This window comes from Podarcis bocagei (assembly GCF_964188305.1).
Source record: "Podarcis bocagei genome assembly, chromosome: 17".
Classification (NCBI taxonomy): domain Eukaryota; kingdom Metazoa; phylum Chordata; class Lepidosauria; order Squamata; family Lacertidae; genus Podarcis; species Podarcis bocagei.
The window spans coordinates 28,393,264-28,407,960 of record NC_138143.1 but is presented as its reverse complement, the minus strand read 5'-3'; the positions used below and the strand labels follow the sequence as shown (position 1 = coordinate 28,407,960).

The 14,697-nt window shown below is 45.4% G+C and overlaps 1 protein-coding gene across 1 annotated transcript in view; it reads right to left on the bottom strand.

Annotated features, from left to right (window-relative positions):
- Positions 1-358, bottom strand: part of PLPPR1 (phospholipid phosphatase related 1) — a 164,113-nt gene extending 163,755 nt beyond the window's left edge. Inside the window, exon 1 of the mRNA XM_081176863.1 lies at positions 208-358. The gene's annotated coding sequence lies outside the window, so the exon portion shown is untranslated. The remainder of the gene's footprint in view (positions 1-207) is intronic.
- Positions 359-14,697: the final 14,339 nt, after the last annotated feature.

Sequence of the window (14,697 nt, the reverse complement as noted above, 5' to 3'; positions counted from 1 at the left end):
TGATGGGAGTTGTAGTCTAGAAACAGCTGGAGACCTAAGTTTGGGAAATACTGCTCTACACCTTGGAGTCAATTCCATAGTGGAAGAGAGCTATTGCCCTTGTGGGATAAGCCTTTTAGGGTTGCCATATTTCAAAAAGTAAAAACCAGGACACCCCAAAAGTTGTTGACTTTTTTTTAAGGAAACACAATTTTTCGATTGACTTACCTAACATCCAGGTCAAAGCACCATCTTTTGGAAATCCCCCACAGGTGCCTTTGAAATCCCAGTAATGTCCAGGAGAATCCAGATGTATGGCAACCCTAGACAAGATTGGCTTTAGGTCTGACCCTGCAGTGCTTTTCTTATGTCCTGTATGCCATTGGCTTGGGTAGGACTGTGGACTCTGGTGAAAGGCAAATTAGATTGCTGTACTCACCACCTTCTACAACTTCTCTTTGGCTGTTAGCTTGATTGGTAGGAAAGGTCAAGCATTTTGTCAGCCTTGGTACAAAAGCTTTTCCGTATGTTCGTTTATTCTCTCTGAGCGATTCCTGGAGATATGGAGAGAATGTTTCTGTAGAAGGTATTGTGCAGCAGCCAGATTTAGCATAGGAAGGAATGTGTTGAATGAGTTTGTGTTAAGAGGAAATTGTTTCCTTCCTGTGTAAGCTGCATTGTTCTAACCTTAAGGTGTACCTAAAGTGTGTGCTTGTGTGTGTGTGTGCGCGCACACGCGCGCGCACACACACACACACACTCTGCACTGAATGATGTGCAGAGTGCTTGGCTTAGCATGCAGTCATTGATGAGCAGGTTAATCAACCTGCTAAATATGAAGCACGTATCTATTAACTATCTCCTTCCGCGGTCATTCACTAATCAGAATTGTTTTTAGTTTCCCCTGCTCATTCATGCGTGAGCAAAATCCCAACTGACAGAGAAGAGGCACCAAAAGGTCCATTCAGCTCTGCAAATTCTTAAAGCTAAGTATGAAAACAAACCTAATATGAGATAATATGGAATGTTCGCAGTATGCCAGGATACTTATTGCTGAGCAAATGGACATCGGAAGTTGTTTTCTACCAAATCAGACAATAGTTTATCTACTACCCCATTACTGTCCACCTCAACTGGCAACTGCTCTCTAACATCTCAAGAAGAGGTATTTCCTAGCCTGACTTTATGCAGTCTTTAAAAAGGAGAGCAATGCACAATAAACCTTGGACTGTTTGCATACAAAAAATGTACTCTATCACTGAGCTATGGCCTCTGTGCTTAATGTGATCCTTAGCTTGATGTTACCCCCTAGATCATCATGGTCAATATCAATGGACTATTATACTCATCCACTAGCTTTTGGGATCCATTTTTGCAGCTTCCTTCTGTGATATGACTATAACCAACAGGCAATATTCTGACATGCAGTTGGCATCCTTGTGTCTATATTACTGAGGAGGCACAAAGGGTTGTCACAGCATGCATGGCTGGAGGAGTTGGACCAGTCCAAAGCTCTACCATCATAGAGTTAGGTACATGATGTACCTCAAGCAACACGGACCCAGGAAGGGGAAAGCTAGTCTCTTTTCACTTGCTGGTGTGACAAAGTGTGTGTTGCAGGAAGGGACTTGGAGCAGATCACTGTTGTCTCTTGTTTCTCCAACTGAATTTGTGTGTGTGTGTAGGAGAAATCAGTTGCACAGCAATTTCTGTTGCATTTCCCACAGTTCTGCAGACTGGACTATTATGTTGCAATCTAACCTGGGGTGAGTCTGGTGTCCCCCGCATGATTATGACAATGGATAACTTGTATTTTGCATGTTTCTAATATTCAGAGTACTACAGCCATCCATTCTAAGGTAAGGCAAAGTGGACTGTATTCCCCATGGGGCCTTACATCAGGGGCGTAGCAGGGGTGTGTGGTAGGTGCGGCTACCCCAGGTGTCTCCACTGAGGGGGGTGACAAAATGGCGGGCGGCACTCACCGTGGGGCCTGCAGTGTACCTTGCCCCTATGGGTTCTGTGTGCCCCATCCTGTCCCTCCATAAGGCACTGCGCACCCCACCCTGTCCCTATGGGCACCACATGCCCGGTCCTTATGGGTGCTGCACACCCCGTCCCTCCCTAATGGAGCTGTGTGCCCCGTCCCTATGGGTGCCGTGCGCCCTCTCCGTATGGGTGCCATGTACCCACCCCTATGGGCAGTTCACCCCACCCATGGTTCACCCCTCCTCTATGGGTGGTTCTCCCTGCCCCTGGGCGCACCACCCTAGGTGCCCAAGAGGCTTCCTTTGCCGCTGCCTTACGTGAGGCGTGTCAAAAACCACCTACCAAACTGATGGTCAAACTTCTTAGAGGCATGTCTGCTCAGACGGCTGAGCCACTGTGAAGGCACATAAAAACCTCTCTGTTGGGTTGACCTGGCATGGCCTAAATACCAGGACCCCGTCTTCTGCCCTTGACTGTACCCTTACTTTCCAGAGTTCTGAAGTGAGTAGCTTCCATAGATACAAAATGCTGTTGAGTTGGGAATCAATTAATAATGGGGAAAGAATTTGAATCTACTGAAGAGGGCTTGAGTCTCCTTCAACAACACCCATTTCACACGCTGGCTGTAAATACAGGCAGATTGAAATTCTGCTTTGCTTTCGATACACTCCACTATGTGTAGTCATAGAATTATAGAATCATAGAGCTGGAAGAGACCACAAGGGCCATCGAGTCCAACCCCCTGCCAAGCAGAAAACAGCATCAGAGCACTCCTGACATATGGTTGTCAAGCCTCTGCTTAAAGACCTCCAAAGAAGGAGACTCCACCACACTCCTTGGCAGCAAATTCCACTGTCGAACAGCTCTTACTGTCAGGAAGTTCTTCCTAATGTTTAGTCTTTGACACCTGTCTTGTTAATTTGACAAGAGTGGCGATGCTGCTGTCAGCCATTCAGATCCTTTGCCCCACTGGCTTTCTAGCCCTGATGGCAGATCAATAATATATAGGGGTGCCACTGGCTGCACTGGGAGCACCAAAAGTGTATGATAGAACCCCAGGCCTTATCTCTGACAGCTCTGCCCCCAGAGTATGGAAGAGACAATTAAGAGGTGATATGATAGCCAGCTTCCAATATTTGAAGGGCTGTCACACAGGTGATGAGCCAAAGATTGTTTCTGTGGGCAGGACACAAATGGAAGGGTTGAAATTGCAAGAAGAGGGATATTCCAAGATGCTGCTTAACAGTGGAACAGCCGGGATGTGGCAGACTCTTTCTCCTAGAGATCTTTCAGCAAAGGATGATGCTGGATTGCCATTTCTAAGGGGTCCTGTAATAGTGGGTTTCCTGCATCTGCAAGGAGTGGGAGTTTGAATAGTTCAGAAGTGGACCACCCAGTCCAAATTAGGCATGCCCTACTGAGCAACTTTCCAGGGGTCACATGCAAGAACCAGAGGCAAAAGTGAGCAGAGCAACAAATGCAAATTTTTACCTTTGTACAATAGGCTAGTTTCCCACTATGCTCTCACACCCCCTCTATCTATTCTCCATTCAGGCAAGCAAGACATTCCGGGGTTCAGGGACACAAGCAAAAAGCAGGGACAGTGAGAGGTGTGGCCTGAGGAAAGTCCCAAGGGCCAGGTCATGAATCTTGGAGGGCCACATCTGGTCCCTGGACTAGATGACCTTTGAGGTTCCTTTCAAATTATGTATTATGGCATGACATTCATATTTAAACCTGCTGTTTTCACATCACGCCTTCTCAGACACACAGACATGCAAAGGTTGAGGGGTGTTTTTTCCTTCCAGGCATGATCAGTAGCCATTTCCATGGGTTTGGGGCAACTGTGTGACTGTTCTAATTTTAATATTCCCCATAATGTGGCGATTCGTACATTATGTTTTAAAAGTTCACACCTTGTATGCAAACAACCAGGTGTTGTTTGCCACTGCGTAGTGGGTGAAATGGCTCTGAATTTGCTGTGTGAGGCATTTTAAATGTTTCTTGTCAATATACAGAACTGTGCTGTTTGTAGTGTTAACTTTTTAAAAACAATTCTGAGAACTGAAGATTGTACACTGCTTTGAATGTTTTTGAGAGAAAGGCAATGAACAATTGTCTTTTTTTTAAAAAAAACACACCCATCAATTGGTTCCAATGTCTTCTAAACAGGGCCGTCTTACTCATAGGCACTAAGGGTGTGGGGCACCCGGGTGCTGGGCTCTCAGGGGCACCAGGCTGAGAGTCTGAGGCCCGAGAGTTGAGTCCGGGGAAGAGCCTGTCCGTTGGTTGGAGCGCTATGGCAGGCTCTTCTGTGAGCAGCTCTGCGCCACAAGTTCGGGGGTGACCGAGCCCGTGAAACGCTGAGGCGGCCGGTCGGCTACGCGCTCCTGCACTCCTGGGACCGGGCAACTGGGGGGGGACGCCAGGTGGATCTTTGCACCCCGGCGCCTGATATGCTTAAGACAGCCCTGCTTATAAAGATGTATCATTTTACCCAGGCTTTCCCTGACCCTTAAGAAAGAAGCCTGTTTTAAGTGTTTGAATCCCCTTATTCCTGTTTTATCTGCTTTTATAATGCTGTTTTTCTGGATTTAGGCTGTATTTTTAATGATATATTTTTTTAAAAAAGTGTGGTGCTTAGAGATTTTAAAAATATTAAGTAGTTTATAAATGCTTTTAAAGAAATATGAATTTTAAAAAGAAAGAAAATATGAAGGAAGGATCGTTAAAGGTCTCTTCTTCCTGGACTGGAACAGTGAAAATTACAGCTGAGCTGTCTGGAAATTATTTTTGTTTTTCCAATCCTTTTGTGAATAGTTCTTCACATTTTGGCCTTTTTAACAGTCTCACACAGTAGTGTGAAAGTGCTGGGAGCTGTGAGGTTGTCAGAAACTGTGGGGGTTTGATCCTGCTCCAGTCTTCTTTGGCTGTGCCCACTCCTGCTTTTAACTGCGCTCCCCCTGATATGCCAAACGTTTCCATTATGGAATGCATTATAGCAAAAAAAATGTCTGGTTCAATGCCAGATTAGATCTGGAGCCTATGTAATTGACTCTTCTCTCATGAGAATATCCTAACAGGGAAGCATCGCCTCCACAATGCTATCTCAGTTAACAAAATGTTAATAAATCCTTTGACGGAAGACACTGATATCCATCAGATCACAGAGCCAATAAAAGTGCATCTCTAGGTGATATCTCCCCTTGCCCTTTGGTTAAAGCTGGTTATCGTGGTTCCAGAGAAATGGAAGCGCAGAACAGTGTGACATTAAATGATGGGAAATCTTTAAGCTACAGTGAGTGTACAGGAAGATAGGAGGGAGGAAAAACTCTTCTTTGGCATGCTGTATTGGCATGTTCTACATAAAACTGAGCTTTTTTTTAAAAAAAAAAATCTAATTGCAGCCTTCCATCTTTTCTGTACTCTCCGAGGGACTATGCACAGATGGTAGTTGCGTGTATGCGTCGAGGAAACGTGTCTACTGCTGCAGTGTATTGAAGAGGAAGCCGTGACAAATGTGTTCCGCTTTCTACACTTTTTTATTTTTGAAGATGAATCTATGCTCTTTTCTCACTCAGTATTGTGTCCTTCACTGCTGACCTTGAATGATCACAGACCACAAACAAATATTTGCAAATGAGCAAGCAAAAAGGACATAAATATTATGTGTGCAAAATATCCCCTCCCCCACAAGAAAGCACTCTAACGGCAGTTAAATGAGAGATGAACAATATAGTTCCAGTGGCGTAGCATGGTTTGCCAGTGCCTGGAAAACAAGACCCCTCTTGGCCTCACTCATGTGGTCCAAAGGAAAGCAGAGCAATACATGTGGCACTGCAGGAGTTGCCAAAAGGAGGCGTACAAGGTATCACCCAACCGTAATAGGGACTCCACTCCAGATTTGTGTCAGGTGTACTCCTTAGCCTTTTCTCCTCCTGAAGATATCCCACAAGGTTTAGGATCAAAGTTGTTCTTCTCCTGGATGGGCTACCTTCCCAGTTGGATGAGCCCCAGCTGCCCCTCACATCTCTCTGCAGCATGTGCAGAAACCACCTTCTTGGCCGTTGGACCCACTATTGGTCTCTTCCACTCAATCTGCTGGGTCCTGTCTTCACATGCAGGGGAAGTCATCAAGGTTTAGCCAGCCAGCTGAAGCTGTTTCCTGGAGTCTGGCCGCTGTCACATGCTGACAGCTTCTAGGAGCCACTGGTGAGGGCTGACTGCAGGGTGTGGACCAGAAATGGAGAAACTACCCCAGAAGAAGCACAGCATGTCCCTCACCAGAGATTAAAGGTAAAGGGACCCCTGACAGTTAAGTCCAGTCACATATGACTCTGGGGTTGCGGCGCTCATCTCGCTTTACAGCCCGAGGGAGCTGGCGTTTGTCCGCTTCACAGACAGTTTTCCCAGGTTATGTGGCCATCATGACTAAGCCACTTCTGGCGCAATGGCATACCGAAACCAGAGCAGCACACAGAAATTCCGTTTATCTTTCCACCAGAGTGGTACCTATTACTCTACTTGCACTTTTTGGCATGCTTTCAAACTACTAGGTTGGCAGGAGCTGGGACTGAGCAACGAGAGCTCACCCCGCGATGGGGATTCAAACCGCCAACCTTGTGATTGGCAAGCCCTAGGCTCAGTGGTTTAGACCACAGTGCCACCCACATCACCAGAGGTACTACCCCTCTAGTCCCCTACAGATATGACTGAGCCACATTTGCCATCATCTGACTACTAGCCATGCTGGGTAGCTGTGGTGGGAGGGCACAGCTGGGTAGCTGTGGTGGGAGTTAAAGTCCAACAATGTCTGGAGGGCACTGTGTTTGCTTTCCCTGACATATCCCACCAGGAACCAACTTAGAAGGCATTATTTTATGCATGCCTTCCATGTACTGTTTTTTGTAACTTACTGTATTTAACTTTTCTTTAAAAAAATGTGTTGCGCAATTAACCGAGACACCTTTTAAATAAATTTTCATGCAAATTGATTAATTTCATTAATTAACTGCAGCCATTATATACTCTATATACATGCACACATGACTGAAAGCTATTAGAGTAATTTCACATAGTCATGTTCTCTCTACATAAATCGTATAGCTACAGTCTACTATCATATCCAAACTGAGAAACTGTGATTTTTAACTCGGGTTACAAAGCTGGATGTGAAACCAGGAACTAGGGTTGCCATATTTCAAAAAGTGAAAATCCAGACAAAAATGTTGTTTTTACTGAAAAATATCAAACAAAATTGAAGTTTCTGAGCTATTTTAAAGGAAATTCAGCGAAATCTAGACATCAGACATGGGTTGCCATACATTCAGATTTTCAAGGACATTTCAGCATTTTCTGCCCGGACACTGCTTCCAACTGCATGTTGGCTGCTTAGAAATCCTTATGTATTGCAAAGTATTCTATGGAAAGTTTTACAATTGCTATAATTTCACACAGAGCACAAGGAAGACCCCCTGGGATGCACAATTACTGATGGGTTTTAAGAGAGTGTGCCCAGAATGCATCCAGAACTCTCTTTTTTTTTAATAAGATTTTTTGACACCAATTGGCCGACAATGCCCAAGAGAAAGGCCTCTGGTTTTTTAGGGAAAGTACATTTAAGTACCTTTTTCATTTCATTATAGATAATTTCCCAGAAAGCCTTAATCTTCGGGCATGTCCACCAAAGGTGATAGAAGGTACCTTCAGTCTCTTTACATTTCCAACACTTGTTATCGGGCAAATGATAAATTTTTGCCAGCTTGACTGGGGTCATGTACCACCTATAAACCATTTTCATAATGTTTTCCTTTAAGGCATTACATGCCGTAAATTTGATACCGGTGTTCCATAACCATTCCCAGTCAGCAGACATAATGTTATGACCAATATCCTGTGCCCACTTAATCATAGCCGATTTGACTGTTTCATCCTGTGTATTCCATTTCAGCAGCAAGTTATACACAGAATGCATCCAGAACTCTCACTCATGGAGGAGATCAGCTGTGCTGGCCGAACCATCTTTCATCGAAGGCAGTTTCCGTGACCCATTGAAGAACACCTGGTCAGCTTGCAGTCCAAGCCACGCCAGGGCTCCCTGGAACACATTCTGAAAACCTCAGCTGCCACCTAAGAATAAAACAAGCATGCATATTAGCATGTGATCAAAGTCAGGGTGGGGGGGAACGTATGCTGCTGTTTGTACACTTTTGTGTTCCAGAGAGGGGAAAACAAAGACGAGTTAGCTGTAGAAAGAGGGATTTCAATTTCATAAGCTAAATGGAGTGTGGATGGATCCGAGTGTAATAATTGACTTACCTCAATTGGTTTATTCAACCTTAAAGTTAAAAACCAAATGAGGGCTGAAATAGAATGTGCAAGATTTGTAACAGACTGCAGCATAGGAGGGCACAGTCTTAGGACATAGTAAGACATAACAGGAAAGCAGATCTCGCATCATCTGGACTTCCATCCAGTTTCACAACTGAAGTGGATAAAACATGCATGCTGGTGAGAACTGGATCCTGGCTCAGCTGTTAGTCTTGCCCTTCATCTGTGCTTTTGGCAGGCTGCGTGTCCTTTTTAAAAAAATCGTTTTTGAAGCATAAACCTATTTTAAAATTTCCCGAGGGATGGATGACACAGATCCCCATAGATATCAATGGAGAAACCCAAGATTCTCATGTTCCTGGGACTGGACTGCCGCCAGTCAGCATTCTGTGCCCAGAGAGCAAGCTCAGTCTTTGTTGTGCTGTGCACCCACCCTCCAATTTGTTGGGATGTTCTCCATTTGGGGGATCCAGTTTTGTTAGACAGCTCCCCTCATCCCTGACTGCTTAGGACCAACCTTTTAAGTTCAGCAGCTGCTCGGCTTCCATGATTGCGTTCAGCATCTTGAAAGGATAGATTCCCCCTCTCCTCTGCTTGCCAACACCTCTGCTCCCCAGCAGTTGCACAGGTATACATAAAACAAATGACGCTTAACACAAAATGAGGCGCCGCACCAGCGGTTTCTCCTCTGCCAAGAACCTGACCTGCACGACCTCGTACACCTGCTACAACTCAGCAGAGGAGCAACAAACATATTTATGTGCTGACACAGTGGAAAGCATGTGCAGCATGAGAAATAATAAGCAAACCTTTACCTGAACCGTCTTGTCATTGCTGTCATCTTTCTCTGCAAAGGAAAGCTTCCCCGCCTTTTCCCCCAGTCCTGCTGCTTCTGCACAAAATGTCGAGGGACCAACTGTGCCTGCCTTCTGCTTTATTCCATTTGTGAGCTGAGTTTCCAAGATTTCTGCCATTAGAGACTGCTGAGGTTGTGGGGGGCAGGTCAGGGTCCTTAATTTGGAGTCAGTTTTTCTCCCAGTTGGAGGGAGCCTGTTGTTGCAGGTAGCAGTCCCCCCCACCCTGCTTTTTCAAACTGATGAAAAGTTGGAGGTTTTTTTTAGTGCCAGTTAGAGAAAGGGCCTTAGTTTCTCATCAAAATGCAACCAAAACATCTCATTCTCACTCCTTGAACCAATACATGCACTGAAGATACAAGGATCCTTCGAAATTTGCACTTCTCTGAATTTTGCAATGCAGTTTTCCAAACAATGTGCACAAAAAATGTATTCATGGGGGGGGGGGAGTGTGCATTTAAATGCATGTGTGTGAAAACAACGTACAAAAACACATTGTATTAGTGACAACCACATACAAATGTGTATATAGAGAAATCTGCATTAAGATGCTCGCAGATTCTCATGGGGTTTTGTTTTTTTAATGGAAATTACCATGGAAATGTGGGCAAGTAAAGGTTGGAAAACTGAAAAAGTGAGAGAAACTAAAACAGACAGATCTATCCATTTCTAGTGCCACTTGGGATGTGTTCACGGAGAAGATGGGGCAGATGCTCAGCTGGAGGTAGATTCATGAGCTTGTGCATGTTGATATCGTTGGAGAATCTGTGTTATGCCACACAAGTATTGGGTGCAGTTCTGGTTGTCTTGTGGAAGCTGGAGGGCTGCCATTTAGGGAGGGAACAGAGGGTATGGCCTCCCCGCTGCCATATTTCAGACTACAGTGGTGCCCCGCAAGACGAATGCCTCGCAAGACGGAAAACCCGCTAGACGAAAGGGTTTTCCGTTTTGGAGGTGCTTCGCAAAACGAATTTCCTATGGGCTTGCTTCGCAAGACGAAAATGTCTTGCGAGTTCCTGTGGGGTTTTTTTTCCTCCCCCCCCCTTTTCCCCAAGCTGCTAAGCCGCTTATCAGCTGATCGTAAGCAGCTAAGCCACTTAACAGCTGATCCGCCAAGCCACTTATCAGCTGATCCGCCAAGCCACTTATCAGCTGATCCGCTAAGCCGCTTATCAGCTGATCCGCTAAGCCGCTAAACCGCTTATCAGCTGATCCGCTAAGCCTGCTAAGCCGCTAATAGTGCTAGTCCGCTAAGCCGCTAATGGGCTTGCTTCGCAAGACGAAAAAACCGCAAGACGAAGAGACTCGCAGAACAGATTCTTTTCGTCTTGCGAGGCACCACTGTACAAGTGACCATTCCTTACAGGGATGGGAAACCTGTTACCTTTCAGGTGTCATTGGACAAATTCCATCAGCCCCAGCCAGCATTGCCAATGGTCAGAGATGGTGGGAGTTGGTATCTAACAACATGTGGAGGGCCACAAACCTTCTCTGCCTTAGGAACATCTGTACAGTGGTACCTCGGTTTAAGAACAGTCCTGTTTACGAACTCCACAAAACCGGAAGTAGTGTCCCGGTTTGAGAACTTTACCTCAGTCTAAGAACGGAAGCTGAATGGTGGAAGGGCACTGTTGGCGGGAAGCCTCGTTAGGGAAAGTGCAACTCGGTTTAAGAATGGTTTCGGTTTAAGAATGGACTTCTGGAATGGATTAAGTTCATAAACCGAGGTACCATTGTATTTATCGTTCATATATTGCATGCCTACCCTTATGAACAACGAAACTGTCCTATGTACTTAGTATTCATGCTGGAAAGGCCAGCCCACTTGCTTAAAACCACACTGTGTCCTGATTCAATAGCTTTGGCACTAGTTACTATAAGATAGGAAAAAGCCTTTAAAACAAGAACTCTTAAAATGCATGGTTGTTGTTGCTGTTGCTGCTGCAATCTGACCTTACTCCCCCCCCCTCATAGTTATTAGTAGTAAAACAGCATAAACATAACAGTTTCTCCATGTCTGTACCTCACCAGGTTTGTTTTTTCCCTTGCTTTGTTTTCCTTGAGGGTAACAGAATGTAATTTTTAGCGTTGCACTAAGAAGATTTTAGCAGCTATTAACAGATTCATAATAAACCCTCCTTTTTGCTTCTTGCATTAGCATTTTCTCCCAGTGGAATCGCCACCAGCTTTTTCTCTATCTGATTGGCAAAAACTTGGTATGCTGCTTTTAATTCATTCTGCCTATATTTCTGCAACTGTGGTCAAAGACCTGAATATGTCCAAGAGGAGATCTTTAAATCATGCTGATACAGAGGGAACGAGGAGGAGGTTGGAACAGTCCAAATACAGTGGCAGGAGCATCAGATTGTCTCTGCTAGTGAGTTTGCACTGCACTGACTGCCTCGCCACTCTCCTTCCTGCTATGCAGCAGTGACCCAACTGTTAGGAGGTCGGGAGAGTGCTTCTGTCAAGACCACACTATCCATCCACTACTACTACACTGACAGGAAGAAGCTCTTTGAGATTTTGGACAGGGATTTTCCCCCAGCCATACCTGGAAATGCTAGGGATTCCTCCCAGAAACCACAGCCCTTTGCCTTTTCACTGGCCAGAAATAACTTGGTTAACTTTCGGAGTCATTTGGGTAAAATAACTGTAGACATTTAGCAATCACCAATTGTCTGATTTAGCAATCAGATTTAATTGGAGTGTGTTTTGCCCTTTGTACAGTACAGTTCTATTATGCATGCTGACACCGAGCTACTAATCCTGAAAATCCAAGATGTTTTGCTTGCACCAAGGAGGTTTTATTTGCACGACTGTACGGAATAAAACGCTTTGTGATTATGTAGGCTTTCTATTAAGATCTGATGAAATAGCTGTGATCATAGCACCTTCAACACATCATTAGCGAGATGCAGAAAGGAAATTGTTATTTTATTCAAAATAAACAAGATTTCGGAAACAGGTGCATTTTCAAAATACATGTGCAGGCAAATGGTTGGAATTACAGCATTTATGTACATGTAGTAAAGACGTGTACCCGCAAATGTAGAAAGTGATAGGGGTGGCATAGAATTCTACAGTGTAAAATTGACATTGAATTGCTGTTGGTGCAGTAGTTCTGTGCTCAACTGCAGTGCTAATGTTCTTGGAAAGCTGTTAAATGAAAACCATGAATTATTGGAAGAGGATGGGAAATAGTCCCAAGTCTTCCAAATGCCCAGCCTCTCCAATCAACTCAACCTATGTTAGGCAGTAGTTTTCCAATTACTATGGGTGGGTTCCACGCGCCACAAATCCAACACAATGGTGTAACGTTGGAAAATGTTGATCACTTCTCCTACCTAGGCAGTTATATTTCCACAAGGGCCAACATTGATGCCGAAATCCAGCACCACCTGAGCTCTGAGAGTGCGGCTTTCTCCCAATTGAAGTGCAGAGTGTTTGAGGACCAGGACATTCGCAGGGAAACCAAAATGCTTGTTTACAAAGCTATTGTACTACCAACCTTACTGTATGCTTGTGAAACATGGACCACTTATAAACGCCACCTCCAGCTCCTTGAAAGATTCCATCAACGGTGTCTCTGAAAATTTTTACACATCACTTGGAAAGACAGGCGAACTAATATCAGTGTACTGGAAGAAGCAAAGATCACCAGTGTTGAAGCAATGATTCTTCAACATCAACTTTGTTGGACTGTCCTACTGTATGCGGACGATGCCACCCTATTAGCTACCTCCCCCGTCGGATTAAGGAGGATGCTTCGAGCTCTTCATGAATATGAGACCCAACACGAGCTCCAATTAAATTATGCCAAGACCAAAATAATGGTCTTTGCTGCTCGACCGAAACCTAATTTATGGTCAATTAATGGTATTCCTTTAGAGCAGGTCAGTTGCTTCAAATACCTGGGTCAGGTTGTAAGATCAAATAGGTCCTTCCTGGCGCACAGAGAATACATAGCCTCGAACGCATCCAAAGCAGCCCTGGCGATTAGAACCCTGTACTCCAAGAAACAGGCACAGACTGTCAATGTTGCCTTACGTCTCTTTAAAATGAAAGTCCTCCCTCTTCTGCTGGTGGGCATTGCCTTGAGCTCACGTAGGGATTTTGAAAAATTGGAATCTATCCAAACCCAATTCCTCAGGGCCATACTCAGGATCCCCCCCTCCGTGGCAGGCGCGATCATGAGATTGGAAACCGGTTGCCAAGCCTTTAGGTATGTGGCCCTGAAAGCGAAGCTATGGCTATGGCTCAAGCTCTGTTTCAGACCGGTGGGTTTGGCCCCCTTGATTCTGAGGGATAACTTTAAATCTCCATGGGAAGGGGAGATAGTGGAGGAAGTGCAGAAGTGTGGGTTGTCCTCCCTTTATATAGAGTCCATGACGTATAGCCACGCAAAGGCGGTGATCGCGCAAAGATTAAGGGATATTGCCAGACAGGAGGACATAGCCCGTGTGAAACCTGGGTTGTTTCTGGGGGAGCAGTTGTATCGGGCTGCCCCAGCTCGCTACCTGGCGGATATCCACTACGCGGAATACCGCAGACTATTTACTGCGGCTAGGCTGAATGTTCTTGACTCGGCGGTCCTGAAGGGAAGATATGGAGGAGTTCCATATGACCAGAGATTATGCCACTGTGCATTGGGTGAGGTAGAATCCACAGAGCACATTTTATTGAGCTGTCCCTTCTACAACGATTTAAGACAGTATCTTATAACTCCATACTTACCCCAGCTCAGTTCCCGACAAAGAGGAATCCAGACAGCATATCTGCTAAATAAATCTTCTGGGAAAACAACCTTGTCAGTGGCTAAATTTCTTTTCCTGGCACTCAAGCGTCGGAAACGTATAACTGAATGCTTTGATGTGGGTTATCTGTGAGAGGTCTATTTCTGTGGCCCTACCTTACCTATGTATCTCCTATGATGTTATAGTTTATAATTATTGCGTAATGTTTTAATTCTGACTATCGGTCGAGTAAAGAAATTGATGATGATGATGACTTTGTTGGACTGGTCATGTTGTGTGGATGCCTGATGATCGTCTTCCAAAGCAAATACTCTATTCCGAACTTAAAAATGGGAAGCGTAATGCTGGTGGTCAACAAAAGAGGTTTAAAGACTGTCTCAAGGCACATCTTTAAAAATGTAGTATAAACACTGACAACTGGGGAGTACTGGCCTGTGAGTGCTCCAGTTGGAGAACCAAAGGTGTCATGGGCTTTGAAGACACTCAAACTCAGGACTTCCGGGTTGGCGCCATCGCCGAATGGCGGACTCCCTCCGAGCTCCGGAGGGAGTCTGCTCGGCAGGGGCTGGGTCCTACCGCGCCGGCGACGCGGGGACCCTCAAAAACCACGGGCACGGAGCCCGTGGACATGGGGACTCGGCTGGTACCGTCAGCGCCCTCCCGACTCGTGAAGGAGCCTTTTTAAAGGCTACGGATCAGGTGCCGGGGAGCGGCGTGGTACTGTGAGTCTATCGCTTCCCCTGCCGAGCGCAGCCGCATGCCATTCGTCGGAGAGCGCTGGCTTCTTC